Source organism: Trichomycterus rosablanca, chromosome 1 (genome assembly GCF_030014385.1).
Source record: "Trichomycterus rosablanca isolate fTriRos1 chromosome 1, fTriRos1.hap1, whole genome shotgun sequence".
NCBI lineage: Eukaryota > Metazoa > Chordata > Actinopteri > Siluriformes > Trichomycteridae > Trichomycterus > Trichomycterus rosablanca.
The window spans coordinates 84477392-84502477 of record NC_085988.1 but is presented as its reverse complement, the minus strand read 5'-3'; the positions used below and the strand labels follow the sequence as shown (position 1 = coordinate 84502477).

General features: G+C 38.8%; 2 long non-coding RNA genes across 2 annotated transcripts; one reads left to right on the top strand and one right to left on the bottom strand.

Annotated features, from left to right (window-relative positions):
* Positions 1-1944: 1944 nt before the first annotated feature.
* LOC134325163 (uncharacterized) lies at positions 1945-12936 on the bottom strand. Its single transcript, XR_010014263.1, has 5 exons — positions 12819-12936; positions 5185-5330; positions 4275-4442; positions 2194-2299; positions 1945-2007 (listed from the first exon to the last, which is right to left on the bottom strand). It is a non-coding gene; the product is annotated as an uncharacterized LOC134325163 (long non-coding RNA).
* On the top strand, positions 12559-13016 carry LOC134325168 (uncharacterized). The gene is made up of 2 exons (XR_010014264.1): positions 12559-12689; positions 12793-13016. It is a non-coding gene; the product is annotated as an uncharacterized LOC134325168 (long non-coding RNA).
* Positions 13017-25086: the final 12070 nt, after the last annotated feature.

The window sequence follows — 25086 nt, the reverse complement described above, 5'->3', positions numbered from 1 at the left end:
CAGGCTGTAAGACAAAGTAAGTGACTGTTTCAAAGGGGTATGAAGATTTTCTATAGGCACTGTATACATGGGAGAGAGGGAGAGTAGCATGAATGTTCATTCCTGAGCTACACATTTTCTGCAAGGTCTCCGGAGACTTAATGCTTTTGTTTATTTGTTTATGCAGCACCGGCTAAATTAAAGAAATCAACCAGCAGTGATCGTGGTCAGAGTCCTTCCTTTATGCACCGCAGCAATCATCGAACACAACGCAGATTACACATGTAGTAACGGATGTGCAGTCGGACAGTGTTAAGAACATTGAAGTCGAGCACACCGTTACAATTACAAACCTCCAAACTTTTCCCGGTTGTGAAGTAAAACAGGAAGTCGTTAGAAAGCCGATCGAGCGTTTCATTACCACGTCATCTGTGTGACGCAAACTGAATAAATGCAAATAACAGCATTTCTTACTAACAATTACAATCAGAAGATCTGATTGGTTCAGAAAGCGTCTTTCAACCATTAGCACCGATTCTGTAGGAGCGTTCCATTCACCCCGGTCGTTCCTGTGAAGTGCACTACGTAGGGTACTCCACCATTTTAAGTGAGATTCTGATCCAAAGGTAACGAGAATGTTCAAATGAAGTGAACTTCAGACTGTGTAGGGAGTAGGGAGCGACGCTTCATCACTACACCGGAAGCTGGCTGGAACATTTACACATTGTGTGTGTTGCGGGTTAAGACGGCCGGAGCGTTATTATTAGAGAGCAGAATATTTATAATAATAATAATTATATATATATATAATCACATGTAACTAATGTTAACACATGCTGATGCTAGGGACTCTTGTTTTGTACAGATTTTTTGTTTTTTGTGAGTCATGAGTCGAGTCTGAGTCATTTGAATTGAGTCTGAGTCGAGTCTGAAGTTGCTGTGAGTGCAGACTCGAGTCCCCATCTCTGCATAAGATCTAAACTTCTGGAGTTCCAAGGAAAATATATTATACAATAATGTAACTTATAAAGAAATCAATCAATTGAAGTTGAAATGAGGAAATTCAAGTAAAACTACAGAGCAGATTACTAAGCTTCTTACTCCTGTTAGTGCGTGCTGGAACCCCCAGGTTCAAAAATGATGTATATAAAATTATTTACTGTAGATCTTTGTATTTATCCCACTGTTTTTTATCTGCACTGTGTATATTGCTGTTGTTTACACCCTGGTCCTGGAGGAACGTTGTGTGGTTTCAGTATGTACTTGTATTTTGCTAAAATGACAATAAAAGCCTCTTAAATATAAACATGAATTAATGAGCCAAAACATTAGGACCGGCCACAACACTACATGAGTCTATTTCTTAACAGAAGTGCCTGTCAGATTCAGGACTGTTATAAAATGTTGGGCTGATGGTGGTTGTTGGACGTCCCATCATTCCAAAACCACGAGCATTTATTCATACTGAATTGCTCCTGTTTTTCTCTGTAGCTTTAATATCATCCCCGCTACTGGAAAGACTTTTACAAGACTTTACAGGTAATGTGTCTGTGGGAATTTGAATCAATTCAGTCAGTAGACTAGTTAGATCAGCTACTGATGTTTGGAAGAGAAGAGAAGATCCCAGAAGTGTTGTGATGGGTTGAGTCTTTATAGATCATGCTGAAAGAGAAATGGAACTTCCCCAAACTAATTCAGCAATGTTTAAAAGAAAGTCATTTACCATATACCATTTTTCAATACACCTGTTGGTGATGGTTGCGGCAGAAACACCAAAAATCAATTATTACGAGGCGTGTCCACATACTTTTGAAGTCCATGAAGCCTTATGAAGTCCGAGTCTCAGGTGGTCATTATGTTTTGGCTCATGAGTGTTTAATGTAGCATCATGAAATGTAATACTTTAGTTACCTTTAGAGGAAACAAGAAAACAACATCACACTGTATTAATTATTGATTATTTATTGTTTAGGAGTAGAATGGACGAACAGAGCTCGGTGGTGGGGCAGGTTAATTCAACACTCGCACCTATAAACAGAGAAATTTTGTGTTTACAGATTAGAACTAAATAAGCTTGGAAAACTAATGAATCTGTCATTATTATTATAACAACTCTATATTTTTGACTATGGCTTTGATATGGTGTCCAAATACTTTTGGACTATTGGTATGTGATTAGTTACACCTATCCTATTGCTAAACTGTAATACAAACCTCAAGGCCATGGAGAGGTGGTGCAGAACTGCACTGTGATCCACTGAATCCCCTGAATCACCAGGATCACCTGTAGCTCCTGGTTATTCAGGATCACCAGGATTCCCTGGATCATCAGAATCCGGAGACAATAATCCATAGAAAACAATATATAAATAATTACTGTGGAATTAATTTTATTATTACTATCATCATTATTATTATTATTATAATTATTATTATTATTATAATTATTATTATTATTACTATCATCATTATTATTATTACTATTATTATTATAATTATTCATATTATTATTATTGTTATTATTGTTATTATTATTATAATAACTATTATTGTTATTATTGTTATTATTATTATCATCATTATAATTATTACTATCATTATTATTATTATCATTACTATTATTATTATTACTATCATCATCACTATTATTAATGCTATTATTATATCACTATTATTATTATTACTATTATTATTAGTATTATAATTATAATTATTATTAATATTATTCATTATTATTCATATTATTATCACTATTGTCATCATTATTATTATTATTATCATTATTATTATTATTATCATTATTATTATTATTACTATTATTATTATTATCATTATTATTATTACTATTATCATTATTATTCATGGGCCAGTGATAGCTCAGTGGTTAAGGTACTGGACTAGTAAACAGAAGGGGACCAGTTTGGATAAAAGCGTCTGCTAAATGCTGAAAATGTAAATTATTCCTACTAGTATTGTTATATAGTAAATGACACCATCCCAATACTTCTGAAATCCAGGGTTTGAATCCCCAGAAGTGCTATCAGCCAGTTGGACATCTACATACAGACATGTTTGCAGGTTTGGCTGTGTAAACACCCCTCCTGCACCCAGCCATGACCTCAACTTATTTAAACATGCTGTGCAGAATTTGGAATTCAATGTCTTCCAACACCAGTGCCTGAACTATTAAACACTCTTTTGACGGAAAGGGCACAAATCCCTACAAACACTCTAAAATCTTGTGTTAGGGTTTCTGGGATGACGGGCAAATCAAGGTCTGATTCCCAGAGACGCCGGCGTTTCAGAACCTCGGCTAACAAACCCCTAAACAACAAACGCCCTAATTAGTTCTGACAGCCTGCAGCTGTCGCACCTTTTGTTGATTTTTCGTGTTGCTGCGTAACTCTCACCGTTTTACAGGGCCAGAAGGTACCCCCGGGCGTCGTCAGGACGATCGGGAGAGTAGGTCGCAAGGCTGAGGTAGCAAGGGTCCCTTTTAATTTTTCTGTTAGGGAAAGGTTGGTGCGACTGTTACGCAGCCCTCGTGCTGCCTATTGTTTTAATAGCTCCGGTTTACTCCCTGCACTGCTAGCAGGAGGCTAACCGCTAGCTGGGGCTGTATCCTAGGGCAGCTTTATATGCCATTAAATCAGGCATCTCTCTAACGCCGAATTAGCACTTAGAGCTTTGGTATCGCTTTGGTCTGGGCAACCCGGGTTTGAGCCTGCCCAGTGAATGCACTTTAACTCCTCTTGTGCTTTATTTTACAGAGTGGCCGATCATTCAGTGGACGCCGTTGACTCGCGGTGAGCGAAGGCTCCGCTCTATCTGTGCTCACTCTGTCAGCTGATTTAACATTCTGTTTGACGCAGCGGAGAGCTCGCGTACCTGCGAAGCCAGCGACCTCGGTTCGAGGCTCGCAATCTTTAGTTATTGCATTTGATTTTGAGTAGACGCCACCCGGTGGTGTGATCGGAACGTCTCCGATCCTTTTTTGTTCCCCGTTTTCTCTTTGTTTATTTGTGTTTGTACTTTATTTCTGTTAACAAATATACTTGCTCACGCAACATAAATCTACTCTTGGGTCCGACTCCTTTCACCATAAAAAAAGAGTGGGGAGTGTTTAAGCTACAAAATGTGTATATTAATGACTCCATATTAATGACTATGGTTTAGAAATGAGATGTTTAATAAGCTCATGGTAGGTGTCCACATACTTTTGGCCACATGGTTTATATACATGTTGTTAGTTACACAAACTAAATTGTTAAACTGTGTGTAACTGTTATACAAACCTCCAGAGATAAAGCTGCAGCAGAAGCTCCACCAGGCCACAGAGAGGCGGTGAACTGCACTGCTACCCAATGAAGACCCTGGATCTGCTGGATCACGTGTAGCTCCTGAAGACCCTGGATCTGCTGGATCACGTGGATCTCCTGAAGACCTTGGATCTGCTGGGTATACTGGAGCACCAGGATCATTTATATTTATTTTAAAGTATCCCATTATTTCTACGCAAGTAATTTTTCAAAAACATATAACAATATATCTTTAGCTTCATTTGGAACAAAAAACCCTCACAGGATTCATAAATGGATTCTGCAGAAACCCAGATTCATGGGGGGTCTTGCGTTACTTTCAACTCTACAACTGGGCAACAAATATACAACAAGTACTTTACTGGCTCGAGTGCCACTATGGGCTCAGTGATTGGGTTCCAGCATGGGTAGCAATGGACATTAATTCCTGTAGACCCACCTCCCTTATGGCCCTACTTTCTTTACCTCTCACCCTGCTGAGAGGCCATGATAAGGGTAATTTTCTAGTCAAAGCTACACTACATATTTGGTGTCAATTCAGAGTTCATTCTGGTCTACAATCCCCCTCTCGGTTGATCCCAGTTAACGGTAACCCATTGTTTTCCCTATTTCTGCTAGACTCAGCCTTTCATAGTTGGCATAGAGCTGGCATAAAAAACATCCAAGATCTTTATGTAGATGGAATTTTTGTTTTCTTTTCCCAGCTGAAAGGCTTTAAAATTTATACTTCTTAAGTCCCACTTCTTTTGGTATTTACAGATCTGATGACTATGGTTTAGAAATGGGGTGTTTAATAAGCGCATGGTCAGGTGTCCACATAGTTTTATATACATGTTGTTAGTTACACAAACTAAATTGTTAAACTGTGTGTAACTGTGATACAAACCTCCACAGATGAAGCTGCAGCAGAAGCTCCACCAGGCCACAGAGAGACGGTGAACTGCACTGCTACCCCTTGAAGACCCTGAATCTGCTGGATATACTGGAGCACAAGGATCACTGCATCTCCAGGATAACCAGGATCTGGAGACCCTGTAATAATCCACATTAACAGTATATCAGTATTGCAGAATTTATTTTATAAATGATCTGCAAAATTGTAGAAGAAGTTTATGAATCTAACAGATCAGAATCAGAATATTTATTTTTTTGCCAAGTACCAGGTGTACAATGAATTTCTATTTAAGTAATAGAAAGTTAAACTATATATAAACATAGAATAAAAAATATATAACAGCAACAGTATAGCATCCGATGAAGTGTGCAATACAGATGTATAGTACAGTAGAGTTCAAGTATAACTAGAGATGTGCATTTCCTGCAATAAATGCGAGTTTGATTGCGGTGCAGCGGGTGAGCAAGTGCGCATGTCCCAATGCTTTATCCAAGTCGGGGTTACATCAGTGGGCTTTACGATTTAGAGTTTGAACGGCGTTTATATGTTAAACGTTTAAAAAATGAATGGAAGTAAATGGGGCCAAAAAATGGGTGTGGCTGGTGGACATGGGTTCGAATCCCCATGCTGTATCTGAGTCGGGGTTACATCAGTGGGCTTTACGATTTAGAGTTGGAACGACGTTGATATCTCGAACTTTAAAAAAATTAATGGAAGTGAATGGGGCTCTTATAGGTTAAATAAACGTTATAGAAATAACCATTCAACAACCATTCAAAAAAATTAATGGAAGTCAATGGGACCAAAAACGGTATAAAAGCGGGCGTGGCGGGTGAACGGGCGGGCGGATCAAAAAGTTTTCTTCAAGAAGTGGTGTCAGTAACGGGTCGGACAATTTAGAGTTGGAATGGCGTCGATATCTCAAAATGTTTTGAAAATGAATGGAAGTCTATGGGAAAAAAAACGCTTCAAAAGCGAGCGTGGCGGGCAAACGGGCGGGCGGATCTGTATACAAGCCCGCGTCACACCAACGGGCCGGACGATTTGGCGTTGGAACAGCGTCGATATCTCGAAAACTGCGGGTCGAGTTAACCGGACAAGAAAGTGGTGGAATATTAAAAAAAATAATAATAATATGACTATCGAATAACAATAGTGTGATTGCCTTACTGCAATCACACTAATAAAATAAATAAGATCCAACTTTAAAGGATCCAAAAATAAATAAATAATAAAGAGCTGAACAGTCGTTTAGAACATTGATTTTCAAACTTTTCAAACTAAATATCATCTATAAATCCCATTACAGAAACACGTGAGCTTGGTTGTACAGTGTGACTGTGATATGGCTGTAATAAAGCTCGGTGTCGGGGAGGCCTGCACATCACCTTCAGTTCAAACTCAAAATACAATATTTGTCATGTATTATATAACCGTATTATATATCAGTAAATCATAGAATATTTCCTGAAAAAAGATGCTGTTAATTACAGATTAAAATGCTCATCGATTTTAAATCTTTACTGTGGATGATGCTAACATGCTAAGCTAATACTAAAGCGTCGAGGTAGACGATTATGAAACAAACAAAACGAAGGCAAAATAAAACTGTACAGCTAAACTGTTCTAGTTACCATGATTTCTGTAAATAAAAAGAAACTAAAATCTAAACTTCTGCTCAATACTTTACCTGTCTGCAAGCTCAAACTAAAGAACGACGACATGGAGGAAGCGTTTTACAAGTCCACTCGTTTACAGGTGAACCAATGTACATGATGTCAAGATATACATATGCCATGTAACCCATGTAATTACACGTAATTACACATAAGCCAACCCCCTTCACATAGGTTACATTTAACCGCATTTGTTTCCAAATTTAGCATAGTCAATCTGGTGCTGGGGACCCCTAGTGGTGACTTGACTGACACACACTCACTCTGATGTGTGCACACAGTCTACTGATCCCTTCTTCTACACCCACACCTCAGTGGATTTGCTTTACAAACAGAGAGACACGCCTGATCTCTGTGCTTCTCTGCGTGATCTCTGGGAAACCAGGGTTCTTACACAGTCCCACCTCTCGTTCTCGCTAGCGAGATTGTTCCGTGATTATAATGTATGAATTATAATATTAGTGTATATCCTCCTGAGACCCAGCAATTCATTTTTGTCCACTGTAGTGGACATTATGTTTTTGCTAATATCTCTTATACTATACATGTCACTCTATTTAGTCTTGTTGATTTTTAACATGGACAACTGGAGCTTTAAAATGACATCACAGAATACTTTTTCTTTTGTTTACTGGATGATTCCAGTGGGTATTTCCATGAACATACTCACATTTGAGAACAATGAAGTCCTGTTGTCCCTTATAGTGGATATATTATAAAATGTGAATAAAAATATATGGATTTTTCTTGGCAATGTGTTTTTTTTTACCACTCTTGGGGTAGAGGTTTGACAACCCTGATCTAGAGGATGGATTGAACCAGTAAACGCAGAGATAAAAGATAAATTCTGGAGTTACTTACCAGAGAAAGTTCATATTGACTTATCCACAGGAAATCCATCTCTGGAGATGTTTTCATTCTGTGTTTAAGTTTTGTGTTGAAGCTTTTAAAGAATTTTCCATTGACACTGAACTGATGTCTCGCCATCAGATTCACTGAAGTCAAAGTGCCTAGTTAACCCCTGTCCACCATCAAAACCACCTACACTGGGCATGCGGGCATCAAAATTGGACATCAGAACAACAAAAGAAAGGACTGGCTCGAAGAATCCTGTTGTCTTCAAGATCGTGAGTAAATATGCGATGAATGACAAAAATTTACCTTTGTAAAAAAGATAGGAAAATTATTTTGTAGAAAAAAATGTATTCTTTTTTTTTCTCCAGCTGATTTTAGAAAATTTTCCATTTTTGCTCCTGAATGAACTTCTTTTCTCCACCAACTTCTCCAAGTTTCCATTTTTCTGCTGTGATTTTAACACAAGACGTCTCCCTATTCTCCACAGGATAAAAGTCGAGATGTTACTCTGTATCACAAACCTCAACAAAGCACAGAGGCAGAAAAAAGTTGTTGCTTCTTCAAACTAAGAAAAAATTCAGAACACAAAACTAAATTCCATCAAAAAAAGATTTGACGTATATATGTCCATTAAATAAAGTAAAAACTGTACTGGCTGTATCATGGTGGCTCCACCACTGCCTAAAACTTTTTACTGTTTACTAAGAAATTGCTTTGCTTGTCTGTCAGTGGGTAATCTAATGTCTACTTATCAAACTGGTTCAACAAAAAGGACGGGTTTAGCAAAGCAATGCGATGGATTGACGTCATGTCCAAAGTATTGTAGTAGATGAAAATTCAATTACATTTTGACAGGAATAAATTTGGTTTACACGATTATTTATTAAAAAATAAATGAACTAACATGTTTCTAATGTGTTTAATATGATTAAACATATAAAAAAGTGATGCTTTCATACTGTATATTTCTGATCTTCCTAATTGCAACCCTGTCTGCCTCTGATTATCTCTGATCACCAACCCATAGCAAACATTTCTGAATGTCCTTGACCGCACAATGGAGTGAAATGGTATTTTTATCCTTTGTGAACTGGATCATACTGGAACAGGTGAATCCTGGCTTGTGATGTACAGGTTGTTTCTTTCACTTTGCTTTTGTGTTCAGAGATGAACTTAATAACACTAATTAACTAATTGATATAATCACAAAGCAGGATTGTGTCCATCAAATGAGTAAAACATTAAATCTGCTTTAATAAAGAAATTAGAGAAAGAGCCAAAATAAAGAGAAGGTGCAGTTCTGGCCTTAAGATCCAAGAGCTCATTTCAGTTCAGTTCCTCCTGATTTGAGCACTCTTATATATTTATTATTTTATTCATGTGAATGGGTGTGGCTATGTTTCTGGTATGTCTGGTATGAAGAAACTAGATAATTAGATTATGGGAAGTTTGTGAATGCTGATGGGTCAGATGTTAAATCTGACAATAACATTAATTGGAAGCTGGGGTCAGACCACCGGGGCCAGGCATTGTACAGCGCCCATGAAGCCGAGAGGGTTAAAGGCCTTGCTCAAGGGCCCAACAGTGACTGCACAACAGACCTGTGATTCGAACCCAAAACCTGTAATCTGCCATAACAGACAGTTTAGAAGTAAAGGTGTGGGCAGTGGTGGCTCAGAGGTTAAAGTGCTGGACTTTTAATCAGAAGAAAAATTGAAAGTGAAAGAGAAAAGACACACTTTGGTTGCTGTTGTTTCATGTCTGTGGTGGTTAAAACAGACTGGATGGGTTTTTATTGGGAATCTGGAAAAAAAAACTTAAACAATGGCACTAGAGACGGAAGGATCGATCGGCTATGTATCGGTATCGGCCAATTTTTAATCAAAATATGCGACTGGCCGATATTTCTCAAATGTAGCCAATCCAGAGAGCGACGGTCTGATCGCATCCCAAGTGCGCTGCTATTTTACCATCCCACGGAGCGCGCAAGCACTAGTGTATTGGAAAAGCAATAAGGCCTGCTTACCCGCTCTCACTGCGCAGTGCACAAGCGTGGATAGTGAAAGATTGTTTAGCAACGCTTCAAATATACTAACTGAAAAGAGGAACAGACTGTCATCCCAGAAAGCTGAAATGTTACTCTTTGTTAAAAGAAATATGCCTTTAAACATTAAAAACCAGTAAGACTGCTGGGCAGATGGGACTTTTTCCCCATTAAAACAGGCCCAGTTGTTTAATTTCAAACGTTCCATATTTTATATAGCTGCTGTTATATTTCATCTACAATTAATTCAAGACCTATGCTAACTGTGCGATTTCAGTGGCGCTATGCTGACAACATTTGGTTAATTAGCTGTTTTTCGTTTAAAAATAACCCAGGGTCTGAGTTTAATGACTGCATTTATGTAATATACCGATCGGTATTGGCTATCGGCCTCAAAAAAGCTGATCGGTTCATCTCTATATGGCAGGTTTAATTTTTTTTAGTTAAAGTTAAAAGCTGTTTGACCTTGCATATGTAACCCCTCCCTAAAGGCGTCTAATAAAAATTTAGGGAGCGTACATAAGCAATAGAACACGAGAGGGAGTGTGTTATCGCGAATAACATCACGGCTGTGATTTAGATCGTAAATCATCACAGCCGTGAAGTTATTCGCGATAACACAGATAACACGAGTGTTCTATTGCTTTTATACAACAGTTTTTACAAAATAAAGAAAGAAAATAAATCAAAGAAGCCCTGAATTTCATAATAAATATGCTTTAATATTGACAATACCTTCCACCAAAAAGTAGTTCCACAACCAATATAAAGTTTAACACTACAAAGCAGACATCCCAAGCTGCAAAAACTCATTTTAGGGAGGTAAAAACAACAAGAAGAAAAAGGCAAGAACCTCCGAAGGGAAAAAAAGAAATGAAAAACCTCTTGCACACACCAAAGGATTATGGGTGATAACAGAACTTTTAGGAGCTGCTAACTGGGCTATTAAGCTAACTGTTCGCATTACAAACACATTAATGTTCCCTACATAGTGAACTAGATTGTGTATCAGATCACGGATTTATGTTCCCTACATAGTGCACTAGATTGTGTATCAGATCACGGATTTATGTTCCCTACATAGTGCACTAGATTGTGTATCAGATCACGGATTTATGTTCCCTACATAGTGCACTAGATTGTGTATCAGATCACGGATTTATGTTCCCTACATAGTGCACTAGATTGTGTATCAGATCACGGATTTATGTTCCCTACATAGTGCACTAGATAGTGAATTAGACAATTGGTTATGTTCCCTACACTACGCGATAGATTGTATATCGTTAGATAACGCATTCATGTTCACTACATGGTGCAGACGATATATTAGACAATTGATTTATGTTCCCTACACACTGCGCTAGATTGTATATCAGATAACGGATTTAAAACGCGATCGGGAGCTGTGTCGTTGCCTGCGTGTGCGTTTGTGTGCATGAAGCTTGTCGTTACTGGCAACGCGTCAGCGGAGTAATACAGTTGTGGTGTGAAAAGCTTCTCAACCAATCAGAGTGTAAGGTCGGTACTAACTGTTGTATAAATGTCAATATCTGTTAATGTTGTGTCTGGTATGGCAACTGCACAACCTCAGACCAGAAATCTCTCCAGAGAGTAGCGAGGAGAGCGGAGAGAATCGTACCTTCTAACCTGAGAATCGTAAGATTTGTCCCTGTAAAAAAACAAATTTGTAACTGTAAAAAATACATTTGTATCTGTAAAAAAAAAATTAACTGTAAAAAATACATTTGTATCTGTAAAAAAACTGTAAAATTTGTATCTGTAAAAAATTAACTTGTAACTGTAAAAAAAAATCTGTTAAATTTGTATCTGTAAAAAATGCATTTGTAACTGTAAAAACATAATTTGAAACTGTAAAAAATATTTGTACTTGTAAAAAATACTTTTATAACTGTAAAATAATAATTTGTAACTGTAAAAAAAGATTTGTACCTGAAAAAATACATTTGTAACTGTAAATTTTTTTATTTGTAACTGTAAAAAAGATTTGTACCTGTAAAAAAGATTTGTAAGATTTGTACAAATGTGTACACAAATGTGTAACTGTAAAAAATAATTTGTAACTGTAAAAAAATTTGTACCTGTAAAAAAAATAATTTTACCTGTAATTTTTTTTTTTTTAACTGTAAAAAATACATTTGTATCTGTAAAAAACTGTAAAATTTTTATCTGTAATTTTTTTTTTGGTAACTACAAAAAATCAGTAAAATTGGTATCTGTAAAGAATTAATTTGTAACTGTAAAAAAAAATCTGTTAATTTTGTACCTGTAAAAAATACATTTGTAACTGTAAAAAAAAAAATGTGTAACTGTAAACAAGATTTGCACCTGTAAAAAGTACATTTGTACTTTTATTTTCAATGTGAGAATAAAAACATTGCAGCACATTGCCTGCCATGAGTTTTAAAAGCTTAACGGCTGAGATTCCTCTCGTTCATCACCGGTACTAATTCTGTCATGAGCTTCAGCCAGGACTCTACAGGAAGCTCATTCATCACCGAGTGGACGCTGGTCACCTTGCTGACTGGACACTCGGGAGCTGAAACAGGAGCTCCAGGGAGAAGCAAAGATTTACTTTCAGGATGGAATATTAAGAATGATTTTACTTCAGTTCTGTTTGTCTGTCTGTGCTGATTTGTGTTAGGGGTGTGCCCTGTGGAGGGCTTCTATCACCCCGTGTTTTCTGTTGTGTTTGTGTCTTTTCCTGTGTTTATTTATGTTCTGGGGCAGTTTTCGGGTGCATCACGTGGTGTGTAGCAGACAACGCTGAGACGCGCTCAGCCTATGGATCGCGGCGGCTCATTAACCTCACCTGCAGATCATCAGAGCAATCAGCACGCTCTATTTAAGAGGAGGCTTGAAGCGTGGCTGGTTGCTGGTTCGTCAGCGTGTGTACGCCGGTAAACGCGATCTCTATGATCGTTTATATTTTTCCTATCCGAGACTGATATTTATAGTTTCGTGTTTTTCTGATGTGCGCTTTACTTTCGCTTTCGTTTAAAGTCTGCTGCGGTTTTGAGCTCGCCTACCTGGACGATCCTACAGCGCCATTTCGAGGACCTGACTGTGTTCCATGCCGGCTCGGATAATCACAGCGTGCCTCACGCGGACGTCTCGCACCGAATCGCCACCACTTGCCTGCCACTGCACCAGATTCCCGAAAGGACTATTGCGCACAACCACACAAACACTTGTGTAAATAAACTTTTAAACACTTTTGAACTTTATACCGGCTCTGCTCTCTTTTGTGTACCGTTGCACATTGGTTCTAAAACCCCGAGGTTCCACCTCACGCCGCCGTAACAGATTTGTTACTGATATTAAATGGTCAAAAGTATTTGGACACTCGAACAGAGAAAAGAGAGTGACGTCTATGTGATCTTTTTAGCTTCTCTCAAGACTTTGAAGTGTGTCTGTGTGTGGGAATTTGTGCCCATTCAGTCACAAGATGGCAGTGTTTATATGGCTGTTGGTATACGTTGGTCTAGCGCAGGGGTCTCAAACTCAATTTACCTGGGGGCCGCTGGAGGTAGAGTCTAGGAGCGGCTGGGCCGCATTAAGTATTCCACAAAAAAAGGGTTTCATGTATTCCAAACAAAAGTACAACTGATCCAAACTTCTCAATCTTTATTAATAACCGTTCAGAACATGAACAATTCTTCAGAACATAGGCTTCTTTTACCTACTCTTTGCTGCCAGAAACCTTCAAAGATACATTATTCCCAGAATTGTCTTACATCTTGAAGGTTTTCTTTGGGTCATTTAGTGAAAGTCACAACACTTGTAACCGTGACTTGTTTTAAGTTATGAGATTTGCAGTATGACTGTTGTTTGGTATTTGTTGGTGATAAAAAGAAGGCTGGTCTATAGAATCCACAATTAATGCCAACTTCAGTGGTTATACAGTTTGAAAATGTTTTATGGGATGTTCTGTACTAAAATAACACATTACACATTCCTAAATATTTTAAATGTTGTATCAACATGTTTTTTTCTATTATATTTTAATTAAAAACAACTATTGTGAGATATATCCACTTGTCCTGTTTGCATTACACAGGAGAGACCCCCCCATTGTTAAGAATTTTTTTTTTTACTAACACAAGTAACGAAGTAACGTTTACTCGGAGTACGTTTTAAATGAGTTACTTTTTTACTTGAGTAGGTTTTAAGACTAGTAATTTTACTCGTATTTCAGTAAAAATTATTTAAAGTAGTAGTACTTTTACCTGAGTACAATATTTTAGTACTCTTTCCACCTCTGCCCAATACCTGAGTGTTTGGGATATTATTCAGAAAGCCCTTTCTATATATTCTGAGAGGAATTTGAAAATTGTATCATTGTTCATAGCTTTTTTGAGCACTTCGTTTTTCTTATCATTATTAAATTTATCTCTCAGGTGTTTATGCATTTCACATTCATAAATAAAGTGATCTAGATCTTATTCTTTTTGTTTACATCCTACACATCCTTCTGCTCTACCAAATCTCTCCGCCACTGAGCTAACTCTGGTGTCCATGTTACTTCACCTCTCTTAATTCTTAATATCAAGTGCATTGTCTGTTTAATATATTTTAAATTCTTGCTCTTTTTGATTAAATTGTTCTTGGTAAATGTCGTTTTCTTTTGCGATCGCACCTTTCTGTCCTCTGTACCTTGCACTGGCTGACAGGATATATTTTCCTTCCACTTGGTGTCGCTCTGAATCACGTTTCAGCCAAGTGACGTTGCTAATACGTTGCCAAGTGAAAAAAATAATAAAATGCGAAGGGTAAAGAGTTGCGCAACGACTCGGCAAAATAGGTGCATGTGAGAAAACCGCTCGGGCCGCACTAACAATGAACTTTGACGTTATGTCGGGGGCCACAAAATATCGGCCTGCGGGCCGCAACTGGCCCGCGGGCCGCGAGTTTGAGACCCCTGGTCTAGAGAGTCTCGGTTGTCGTTCCAGTTTATTCCAATGCTATTCAGTGAGGCTGAGAGTTACTTTGTGCTCAGGGGAGCAGTCATGCTGGAACAGGAAATGACCTTCCCTAAACTTACTCACTCACTCTTATCTGCTTATCCAATCAGGGTGGTGGGGTGCTGGAGCCTATCCCAGCTTTTCAATGGGCGCAAGGCACACAGTAACACCCTGGACGGGACGCCAGTTCATCGCCGGGCAGACACACACACACACATTCACCTATAGGGCAATTCATTGACTTTTTCAGCATTTAGCAGACGCTTTTATCCAAAGCGACTTACACAATGAGCAATTGAGGGTTAAGGGCCTTGCTCAGGGACCCAACAGTGGCAACTTCGTGGTGGCGGGGCTTGAACCGGAAACCTTCTGTTTACTAGTCCAGTACCTTAACCACTGAGCTATCACTGGCCTTCATTCAGTGCATTCAGTGCCTCCAATTAACCTGACTGCATGTTTTTGGACTGTGGAAGGAAACCCATGCAGACACGGGGAGAACATGCAAACTCCGCACAGAAAGGACCCGGACCACCCCGACTGGGGATCGAACCCAGGACCTTCTTGCTGTGAGGTGACAGTGCTACCCACCAGGTCCAAAAACATGCAGTCAGGTTAATTGGAGACACTAAATTGCCCTATAGGTGAATGTGTGTGAACGTGTCTGTTCAGCCATTAACTCGGCTCTGAGTGAAGAAATCTCACACATAAGATCAGAGATCAAGTCCAAGTCAAGTCACGAGTCTTTATAATCTACACAAAACATATATTATAAATGTAGCGCAGAAATAAAGAAATAATCTGTAAGTTCAGATAAAAACAACAACAGATTAGCGAGTGTATTTAGCCGTTTTACTTCGTGTCTTTACTTTCCTCCTCATTGTGTAAATGAATGTAATTTCTGTAACAAGAAGGTTCCAGTTAAAAGCTTCAACTGATACGTTTTGTTTTCATTACAGAACAAAAGCGCTCGATAAATCACGGCACAGCGGCCAAAATCCCAAACACAGCAAAAACAATCATAACCGCTGCTTACCTGAGCTTCTGTTCTTCCAGATGCTATTACATTTATAAGCGTGCGTCCCATTAGGAACAGAATCCGTTATTTTGTAAATGTGCTTATAATTAAAAACCTCCAAACTTTTCCCGGTGGTGAAGTAAAACAGGAAGTGGTTAGAAAGCCGATCGAGCGTTTCATTACCGCGTCATCTGTGTGACGCAAACTGAATAAATGCAGATAACAGCATTTCTTACTAACAATTACAATCAGAAGCTCTGATTGGTTCAGAAAGCGGCTCTTACAACCATTAGCGCCGAGTTTGTTTATTATGTTTGTTTGTTTATTAGGATTTTAACGTTATGTTTTACACTTTTGGTTACATTCATGACAGTAACGATAGTTTATCTTCACACAAGATTCATCAGTTCACAAGTTTATATCAAACACAGTCATGGACAATTTAGTATCCCCAATTCACCTCACTTGCATGTTTTTGGACTGTGGGAGGAAACCGAAGCACCCGGAGTAAACCCACGCAGACACGGGGAGAACATGCAACCTCCACACAGAAAGGACCCGGACCACCCCACCTGCCATTCCATTCACATGATCTGTTACTGTGAAGTGCACTACGTAGGGTATTCCACCATTTTAAGTGAGCTTCCGATCGAAAGGTAACAAAAATGTTTAAATGAAGTGAACTTCAGACTGTGTAGGGAGTAGGGAGCGACGCTTCATCACTACACCGGAAGCTGCTGGAACATTTACACATTGTGTGTGTTGTGGGTTAAGATGGCTGGAGTGTTATTATTATTATTATTAGAGAGTGGAATATTAATAATTATAATAATTAGATATACTGGTGCTGGTCATAAAATTAGAATATCATGAAAAAGTTGATTTATTTCAGTAATTCCATTCAAAAAGTGAAACTTGTATATTATATTCATTCATTACACACAGACTGATATATTTCAAATGTTTATTTCTTTTAATGTTGATGATTATAACTGACAACTAATGAAAACCCCAAATTCAGTATCTCAGAAAATTAGAATATTGTGACAAGGTACAATATTGAAGACACCTGGTTCCACACTCTAATCAGCCAATTAAGTCAAAACACCTGCAAAGGCCTTTAAATGGTCTCTCAGTCTAGTTCTGTAGGCTACACAATCATGGGGAAGACTGCTGACTCGACAGTTGTCCAAAAGACGACCATTGACACCTTGCACAAGGAGGGCAAGACACAAAAGGTCATTGCTAAAGAGGCTGGCTGTTCACAGAGCTCTGTGTCCAAGCACATTAATAGAGAGGCGAAGGGAAGAAAAAGATGTGGTAGAAAAAAGTCTACAAGCAATAGGGATAACCGCACCCTGGAGAGGATTGTGAAACAAAAACCATTCAAAAATGTGGGGGAGATTCACAAAGAGTGGACTGCAGCTGGAGTCAGTGCTTCAAGAACCACCACGCACAGACGTATGCAAGACATGGGTTTCAGCTGTCGCATTCCTTGTGCCAAGCCACTCTTGAACAAGAGACAGCGTCAGAAGCGTCTCGCCTGGGCTAAAGACAAAAAGGACTGCTGAGTGGTCCAAAGTTATGTTCTCTGATGAAAGTAAATTTTGCATTACCTTTGGAAATCAAGGTCCCAGAGTCTGGAGGAAGAGAGGAGAGGCACAGAATCCACGTTGCTTGAGGTTGTAAAGTTTCCACAGTCAGTGATGGTTTGGAGTGCCATGTCATCTGCTGGTGTTGGTCCACTGTGTTTTCTGAGGTCCAAGGTCAACGCAGCCGTCTACCAGGAAGTTTTAGAGCACTTCATGCTTCCTGCTGCTGACCAACTTTATGGAGATGCAGATTTCATTTTCCAACAGGACTTGGCACCTGCACACAGTGCCAAAGCTACCAGTACCTGGTTTAAGGACCATGGTATCCCTGTTCTTAATTGGCCAGCAAACTCGCCTGACCTTAACCCCATAGAAAATCTATGAGGTATTGTGAAGAGGAAGATGCGATACGCCAGACCCAACACTTCAGAAGAGCTGAAGGCCACTATCAGAGCAACCTGGGCTCTCATAACACCTGAGCAGTGCCACAGACTGATGGACTCCATGCCACGCCGCATTGCTGCAGTAATCCAGGCAAAAGGAGCCCCAACTGAGTATTGAGTGCTGTACATGCTCATACTTTTCATCTTCATACTTTTCAGTTGGCCAACATTTCTAAAAATCCTTTTTTTGTATTGGTCTTAAGTAATATTCTAATTTTCTGAGATACTGAATTTGGGGTTTTCATTAGTTGTCAGTTATAATCATCAACATTAAAAGAAATAAACATTTGAAATATATCAGTCTGTGTGTAATGAATGAATATAATATACAAGTTTCACTTTTTGAATGGAATTACTGAAATAAATCAACTTTTTCATGATATTCTTATTTTATGACCAGCACCTGTATATGTAACTGTCACACGTAACTAATGTTAACACATGCTGACACTAGCAACTCTTGTTTTGTACGAATCATTTTTTTGCGAGTCATGAGTCAAGTCTGAGTCATTTGAAACGAGTCGGAAGTCTGAAGTCTCTGTGTGTGCAGACTCAAGTTCCCATCTCTGGATAAGATCAAAACTTCTGGAGATAGCTTTGCTGTAGCTTCAGTAGAATCAGCTGAGCACATTAACGGCGTGATTGTCGAAAAGGAAAATATAACTTATAAAGATCAAATAAAATAAGAAAATCAATCATAAAAATCAATTTCAATTTAAATTAGGAAAATTACAGAGCAGTTTACTAAGCTTCTTACTCCTTTTAGTGTGTGCTGGAACCCCCATGTCCAGAATATGTCCCTGTATTTATTATATTATATATTTATTTTATTTTATTATATTGTTATTATTATATATTATTATATATATTATAATATGAGTGGATCAGACACAGCAGCACTGCTGGAGTTTTTAAAAACATCACAGTCACTTCTGGACTGAGAATCGTCCACCAACCAAAAGCGCCCCGTGGGCAGCATCCTGTGACCACTGATGAAGGTCTAGAAGATGACCGACTTAAACACAGCAATAGATGAGCGATCGTCTCTGACTTTACATCTACAAGGTGGACCGACTAGGTAGGAGTGTCTAATAGAGTGGACAGTGAGTGGGCACGGTGTTTAAAAACTCCAGCAGCACTGCTGTGTCTGATCCACTCATACCAGCACAACACACACTAACACACCACCACCATGTCCGTGTCACTGCAGTGCTGAGAATGATCCACCACCTAAATAATACCTGCTCTGTGGTGGTCCTGTGGGGGTCCTGACCATTGAAGAACAGCATGAAAGGGGGCTAACAAAGCATGCAGAGAAACAGATGGACTACACTCAGTAATTGTAGAACTTCTATAGTGCTTCTACATGGTAAGTGGAGCTGATAACATGGACAGTGAGTGTAGAAACAAGGAGCTGATTTTAATGTTATGGCTGATCAGTGTGTGTGTGTGTGTGTGTATGCATACAGTGTATGTATTAGGGCTGTCACACGATTAAATTTTTTAATCGAGATTAATCGCGATTAAAGAATAAAGTTAATCGTGATTAATCTCAATTAATCGCAAACTAATAATTAAGAAAAAATTTAACAGTTATGCACATTGAATGTGTTTACCAATAAAACATTCATAAAATATGATAAAATTATTAAATCTAAATTCATTGTAGAAAGCACATTATCTGACAAAAGTGAGGATCTTTTCATGTTCATGACCCTGACACTGAAAACAGGTGCACCAACCATAATGTTTTGATCTAATATTATGCATCAATAAAGCATCAAAACACAGATATGATTATTTCATAGATCTATTAAGAAAACCCTTTAATACTGTGTTTGTGCAGAAAGAATACTGGGAAATATTGTTCTAAATTACCATTTAAACATCTATAAATACCTGAAACAGTCAAGTTAGCAGACATTATCTATAAGTAATTGACTGTAGCTATAAAAAAGTGTTAATTAAAACAGTCCATGTAAACGCTTAGTCCATATAAATATCAGATACGAATGTGTTTTTAGAAAACTACAAACATCACAAATATAAATCATGTTTATAACCATGTGATAGAATAACCTGAATAAACTGTAGAGATGAAACATCACACAGAGTTTCACTTCTTACCGGAGGGGGAGGAGGCGGAGCTACACGGTTTTGATGGACAGCTCTAGCAGCCAATGGAAATACTCGTTACAGAGATTGTGTGATTTCATTCATTTTTTCATCAACATGTAAAAAAAGTGAAAACCGCTAAAAGTAGTTTATCATCGGACAGTTCATGCGCTTTACATCCTTATTCATCTAAAATACAGATAATTACCACAGAGACACACATGTATGTGGTACAAACAGCCAAATAAAAATAGATAAAAAATTTTAATCTCGATTAATTTTTGTAATCGCGATTAAAATTTTAATGCGTTAATCGCGTTAATTAACGCGTTAAACGACAGCCCTAATGTGTATATATATATATATATATATATACAGTGCCTTGCAAAAGTATTCAGCCCCCTTAAACTTTTCAACCTTTTGCCACATTTCAGGCTTCAAACATAACGATATGAAATTGTAATTTTTTGTGAAGAATCAACAACAAGTGGGACACAATCGTGAAGTGGAACGAAATTTATTGGATATTTTAAACTTTTTTTAGAAATAAAAAACTGAAAAGTGCGGCGTGCAATATTATTCAGCCCCCTTGCGTTAATACTTTGTAGCGCCACCTTTTGCTGCGATTACAGCTGCAAGTCGCTTGGGGTATGTCTCTATCAGTTTTGCACATCGAGAGACAGAAATTTTTGCCCATTCTTCCTTGCAAAACAGCTCGAGCTCAGTGAGGTTGGATGGAGAGCGTTTGTGAACAGCAGTTTTCAGCTCTTTCCACAGATTCTCGATGGGATTCAGGTCTGGACTTTGACTTGGCCATTCTAACACCTGGATACGTTTATTTGTGAACCATTCCATTGTAGATTTTGCTTTATGTTTTGGATCATTGTCTTGTTGGAAGATAAATTTCCGTCCCAGTCTCAGGTCTTTTGCAGACTGCAACAGGTTTTCTTCCAGAATGGTCCTGTATTTGGCTCCATCCATCTTCCCATCAATTTTAACCATCTTCCCTGTCCCTGCTGAAGAAAAGCAGGCCCAAACCATGATGCTGCCACCACCATGTTTGACAGTGGGGATGGTGTGTTCAGGGTGATGAGCTGTGTTGCTTTTACGCCAAACATAACGTTTTGCATTGTGGCCAAAAAGTTCGATTTTGGTTTCATCTGACCAGAGCACCTTCTTCCACATGTTTGGTGTGTCTCCCAGGTGACTTTTTATAGATATCTTTGAGAAATGGCTTTCTTCTTGCCACTCTTCCATAAAGGCCAGATTTGTGCAGTGTACGACTGATTGTGTCCTATGGACAGAGTCTCCCACCTCAGCTGTAGATCTCTGCAGTTCATTCAGAGTGATCATGGGCCTCTTGGCTGCATCTCTGATCAGTCTTCTCCTTGTTTGAGCTGAAAGTTTAGAGGGACGGCCGGGTCTTGGTAGATTTGCAGTGGTCTGATACTCCTTCCATTTCAATATGATCGCTTGCACAGTGCTCCTTGAGATGTTTAAAGCTTGGGAAATCTTTTTGTATCCAAATCCGGCTTTAAACTTCTCCACAACAGTATCTCGGACCTGCCTGGTGTGTTCCTTGGTCTTCATGATGCTCTCTGCGCTTTAAACAGAACTCTGAGACTGTCACAGAGCAGGTGCATTTATACGGAGACTTGATTACACACAGGTAGATTCTATTTATCACCATCAGTCATTTAGGTCAACATTGGATCATTCAGAGATCCTCACTGAACTTCTGGAGTGAGTTTGCTGCACTGAAAGTAAAGGGGCTGAATAATATTGCACGCCCCACTTTTTAGTTTTTTATTTCTAAAAAAAGTTTAAAATATCCAATAAATTTCGTTCCACTTCACGATTGTGTCCCACTTGTTGTTGATTCTTCACAAAAAAACAGTTTGCTGAAGACAAGCAGTCCAAGAACATGGATTACTGGAATGCCCTGTGGTCTGACGAGACCAAGATAAACTTGTTTGGCTCAGATGGTGTCCAGCATGTGTGGCGGCGCCCTGGTGAGAAGTACCAAGACAACTGTATCTTGCCTACAGTCAAGCATGGTGGTGGTAGCATCATGGTCTTGGGCTGCATGAGTGTTGCTGGCACTGGGGAGCTGCGGTTCATTGAGGGAAACATGAATTCCAACATGTACTGTGACATTCTGAAACAGAGCATGATCCCCTCCCTTCGAAAACTGGGCCTCATGGCAGTTTTCCAACAGGATAACGACCCCAAACATAACCTCCAAGATGACAACTGCATTGCTGAGGAAGCTGAAGGTAAAGGTGATGGACTAAACCCAATTGAGCACCTGTGGCGCATCCTCAAGTGGAAGGTGGAGGAGTTCAAGGTGTCTAACATCCACCAGCTCCGTGATGTCATCATGGAGGAGTGGAAGAGGATTCCAGTAGCAACCTGTGCAGCTCTGGTGAATTCCATGCCCAGGAGGGTTAAAGCAGTGCTGGATAATAATGGTGGTCACACAAAATATTGACAATTTGGGCACAATTTGGACATGTTCACTTTGGGGTATACTCACTTATGTTGCCAGCCATTTAGACATTAATGGCTGTGTGTTGAGTTATTTTCAGAAGACAGTAAATCTACACTGCTATACAAGTTGTACACTGACTACTCTAAGTTATATCCAAGTTTCATGTCTATAGTGTTGTCCCATGAAAAGATATAATGAAATATTTGCAGAAATGTGAGGGGTGTACTCACTTTTGTGATACACTGTATATATATATATATATATATATATATATATATATATATATATATATATATACACTGTATATATATATATATATATATATATATATATACGTATATACAGCGGGGAAAATAATTATTTGATCCCCTGCTGATTTTGTAAGTTTACCCCCTTACAAAGACTTGAACAGTCTATAATTTTTATGGAAGGTTTATTTTAACAGAGAAAGACAGAATATCAACAAAAAATCCAGAAAAAAAAACATTAAATAAAGGTTATAAATTAATTTGTATTTGATTAGGTGAAATAAGTTTTTGACCCCCTAGCAAAACGTGACTTAGTACTTGGTGGAGAAACCCTTGTTGGCAAGCACAAAGGTCAGACGTTTCTTGTAGTTGGTCACCAGGTTTGTGCACATCTCAGGGGGGACTTTGGCCCACTACTCTTTACAGAATCTCTCCAAATCCTGAAGGTTTTGAGGCTGTTGCTTGGAAACTCGAAGTTTGAGCTCCCTCCACAGATTTTCTAGGGGATTAAGGTTTGGAGACTGGCTAGGCCACTCTAGGATCTTAATGTGCTTCTTCTTAAGCCAGTCCTTTGTTGCCCTGGCCGTATGTTTTGGGTCATCGTCATGCTGGAAGACCCATCCACGACCCATCTTCAGTGTTCTGGCCGAGGCCAGGAGGTTCTCATTCAAGATTCTACGGTACATGGCCCCGTTCATCAGCCCCTCAATGCGATGAAGTCTTTCTGTACCCTTAGCAGAGAAACAGCCCCAAAGCAGAATGTTTCCACCTCCATGTTTGACAGTGGGGATGGTGTTCTTGGGGTCATATCCAGCATTTCTCTGCCTCCAAACACGGCGAGTGGAGTTGATGCCAAAGAGCTTAATTTTGGTCTCATCTGACCACATCACATTCTCCCAAGCTTTCTCTGAATCATTCAGGTGTTCATTGGCAAACTTCAGACGGGCCTGTACATCAGCCTTCTTGAGCAAAGGGACTTTGCGGGCACTGCAGGATCTCAATCCATTACGGCGAAGTGTGTTACTAATGGTTTTCTTGGTGACTGTGCTCCCAGCTCCCTTGAGATCATCGACAAGCTCCTCCCGTGTAATTCTGGACTGACCTCACCTTTCTCAGAATCATTCTTACCCCACCAGGTGAGATCTTGCATGGAGCTCCAGAGTGAGGGTGATTGACTGTGATCTTGTATTTCTTCCATTTTCGAATGATCGCACCAACAGTGGTCTCTTTCTTACCAAGCTTCTTGCTGATGGTCTTGTAGCCGATTCCAGCCTTGTGCAGGTCTACAATCTTGTCCCTGACGTCCTTTGATAGCTCTTTGGTCTTGCCCATGGTGGTCGAGAGATTTGAATGGAAGAAACTGATTCTGTGACAGGAGTCTTTTATACAGGGACAGGACTAATTTGTGTGCCTCATGGGCACAAAACCGGTCTGTGGGGGTCAGAATTCTTGCTGGTTGGTAGGGGATCAAATACTTATTTCCCTTAATCAAATACAAATTAATTTATAACTTTTATTTAATGTTTTTTTCTGGATTTTTTGTTGATATTCTGTCTCTCTCTGTTAAAATAAACCTTCCATAAAAATTATAGAGAGTTCAAGTATTTGTAAGGGGGTAAACTTACAACATCAGCAGGGGATCAAATAATTATTTTCCCCACTGTATGTATATTAGGTAAGCACAATTCAAGTATAAAGTAATTCAATATGATAGTTAATATTTTTATGAAGGTTATGTTGCGGTGTGTAGACCCAGTGCGTCTGTGAGGTTTTTTAAAGGCAAATTGGCTGAATTTATTGTTTTTGTGCACGCAAAGTTTAAGTTAAGAAGTACTTAGTGAGTTACGAATGGGTTAGACTACTAAGTCTATGAAGCCTTATGAAGTCCGAGTTTCAGTGGGTCATTATGTTTTGGCTCAAGAGTGTTTACTCTAGCATCATGAAATTAAATACTTTAGTTACATTTAGAGGAAACAAGAAAACAGCAACACAATTTCCATAATTATTAATTATTTATTGTGTTGGAGTAGAATGGAAGAACGGAGCTCGGTGGTGGGGCAGGTTCAGTCTCTTCCACTGATAATCCAACACTCTCACCTATAAACAGAGAAATTTTGTGTTTACATGATTTAACATTAAATAATCCACATACACAGAATAACAGGAGTGTAAAGGGGGTGTAAAACAACCTCTAGTAAAGAAATCAAGTGAGTTTTGTCTCTTGGTAAGAGCGTCTGCCAAATGCTAAAAAAGTCTCAGATTACAGCGAGGAGGATGGTGAGAGAGGCAAATATTACAATAATGATCACAAATGGAGATCTTTTTAAAAGTCAAACCAGAAGGAACCCACAGAACCGGGTTCTACAATCAGATTAGAACTAATTAAGCTTGGAAAACTAATTAATCTATTAGTAAATAATAAATAAACT